Genomic DNA, 2,500 nt, shown 5'->3' with positions numbered 1-2,500 from the left:
CGCCATGGGCCTGACACCCGCTCTGGGAAAAGGCCTCGATCAGAAGGACGCGGGCGACCGGCGAAGCGCGCCGTGACGAATTCCGTACGCCACAATTCCGCGCACTCCAAAAGCGCGCGGATTCGGCGATGGGCACATCCCGCTTCACTCGCCGTTACTGAGGGAATCCTCGTTAGTTTCTTTTCCTCCGCTTAGTAATATGCTTAAATTCAGCGGGTAGCCTCGTCCGACCTCAGGCCGAAAGTAAGGACCGGGACTATTCTTCCCGTTCCGCGCTCGCCGTCGGCGCCGCGCGCCGCCGCGCACCTCGATTCCCGCCCTTGAGCCGCCAGCCGTTGGCCTCTTCGAGGTCGACTCGCCGCCGCCGCGCGGGATTCTGGTCGCGATCGTCGCGCATCGTGCCGTGCTGTCTTGAGCGGGACGGGCGCTCGCGCGTCCGACGCCGCAGCAGCCGCGCGGAGAAATCCCCGCGCGGAACGTTTGCAACGCGACCCTGAGGCGGGCGCGGCCCCGGGATTGACCCGAGGCCGCAATTTGCGTTCAGAACGTCGATGCTCAATGTGTCCTGCAATTCACACTAATTCACGCAGCTAGCTGCGTCCTTCATCGACTCACGAGCCGAGTGATCCACCGCCAAGAGCCATCCACGATTGTTTCGCTCGCACAGTGCCTCGCACTATAGGGTGACAAAATAGACCGCGCCGAGCGGTCGGCCAGGCCGACGCTTGAAGCCGGAGCGCGCGGCACCGCGGCACTCGACGCGCAAACATTACCGGGTGACCGAATCGCCGGCCGGCGCGCCGCTCCTCGCGGGTCGGGCGCCGGGTAGCAAAGACTTTTTCTCTCGCTTGTCCGAGTTTCGCGTTCGCCGAAGCGTTTGCGAGACCGTTAATGATCCTTCCGCAGGTTCACCTACGGAAACCTTGTTACGACTTTTACTTCCTCTAAATGATCAAGTTAGATCGTCTTCTCGGACGCCGGCTCGACCGTTGCCGGCCGCGCCAGGTCCAATCGGAGGACCTCACTAAACCATTCAATCGGTAGTAGCGACGGGCGGTGTGTACAAAGGGCAGGGACGTAATCAACGCGAGCTAATGACTCGCGCTTACTGGGAATTCCTCGTTCAAGGGAAATAATTGCAATTCCCTATCCCTAGCACGACCGGGGTTCAGCGGGTTACCCAGACCTGTCGGCCAAGGCGAGCACATGCTGATCCGGTCAGTGTAGCGCGCGTGCGGCCCCGAACATCTAAGGGCATCACAGACCTGTTATTGCTCAATCTCGTGTGGCTAAACGCCACTAGTCCCTCTAAGAAGTTAGACGCCGACCGATTGGGTCGCGTAACTAGTTAGCAAGCCAGAGTCTCGTTCGTTATCGGAATTAACCAGACAAATCGCTCCACCAACTAAGAACGGCCATGCACCACCACCCACAGAATCAAGAAAGAGCTCTCAATCTGTCAATCCTCACTGTGTCCGGGCCGGGTGAGATTTCCCGTGTTGAGTCAAATTAAGCCGCAGGCTCCACTCCTGGTGGTGCCCTTCCGTCAATTCCTTTAAGTTTCAGCTTTGCAACCATACTTCCCCCGGAACCCAAAGACTTTGGTTTCCCGCAAGCTGCCGGAGAGGTCGTAAAACTAACGCCCCCCGATCGCTAGTTGGCATCGTTTATAGTCAGAACTAGGACGGTATCTGATCGTCTTCGAACCTCTGACTTTCGCTCTTGATTAAAGAAAACATTCTTGGCAAATGCTTTCGCAGTCGTTCGTCTTGCGCCGATCCAAGAATTTCACCTCTAACGGCACAGTACGAATGCCCCCGTCTGTCCCTCTTAATCATTACCTCGCGCTCCGAAAACCAACAAAATAGAACCGAGGTCCTATTCCATTATTCCATGCACCATTATTCAGGCGAATCGCCTGCTTTGAACACTCTAATTTTTTCAAAGTAAACGTTCCGGCCGCCGCCGACACTCAGTCAAGGGCACCGGCGGAGAACCGGAGGTGAGGCCAGGACGGCCAGTACACGCCTTGCGACGGACCGGCCGCCTGCGCCCAAAATCCAACTACGAGCTTTTTAACCGCAACAACTTAAATATACACTTTTGGAGCTGGAATTACCGCGGCTGCTGGCACCAGACTTGCCCTCCAATGGATACTCGTTAAAGGTTTTAAAGTGTACTCATTCCAATTACAGGGCCTCGTTTAGAGTCCTGTATTGTTATTTTTCGTCACTACCTCCCCGCGTCGGGAATGGGTAATTTGCGCGCCTGCTGCCTTCCTTGGATGTGGTAGCCGTTTCTCAGGCTCCCTCTCCGGAATCGAACCCTGATTCTCCGTTACCCGTAAGAACCTCGGTAGGCCAGTACCGTACCGACGAAAGTTGATAGGGCAGACACTTGAATGATCCGTCGCCGGTGCGAGACCGTGCGATCCGCAAAGTTATCCAGAGTCACCAAAGGTTGCGGGCCGAAGCCCGGTCGGTTTTTGGTCTGATAAAAG

At 56.6% G+C, this 2,500-nt stretch overlaps 2 non-coding genes and 1 pseudogene across 2 annotated transcripts in view; all 3 read right to left on the bottom strand.

Moving 5' to 3' along the window:
• Window positions 1–240, bottom strand: part of LOC146143067 (large subunit ribosomal RNA) — a 3,679-nt pseudogene extending 3,439 nt beyond the window's left edge.
• Window positions 241–488: 248 nt separating this feature from the next.
• LOC146143066 (5.8S ribosomal RNA) lies at window positions 489–642 on the bottom strand. The gene has a single exon (XR_014500970.1). It is a non-coding gene; the product is annotated as a 5.8S ribosomal RNA (ribosomal RNA).
• A 247-nt stretch (window positions 643–889) lies between these two features.
• The window catches only part of LOC146143065 (small subunit ribosomal RNA), a 1,811-nt gene continuing 200 nt past the window's right edge, over window positions 890–2,500 (bottom strand). Inside the window, exon 1 of the ribosomal RNA XR_014500260.1 lies at window positions 890–2,500. This exon is cut by the window's right edge and continues 200 nt beyond it. This is a non-coding gene — a ribosomal RNA (small subunit ribosomal RNA).

This window comes from Ascidiella aspersa, chromosome 5, assembly GCF_963924565.1.
Source record: "Ascidiella aspersa chromosome 5, kaAscAspe10.2, whole genome shotgun sequence".
Classification (NCBI taxonomy): Eukaryota; Metazoa; Chordata; class Ascidiacea; order Phlebobranchia; family Ascidiidae; genus Ascidiella; species Ascidiella aspersa.
Note: the sequence above shows the minus strand (reverse complement) of the source record. Positions and strands in the feature narration are given on the sequence as shown.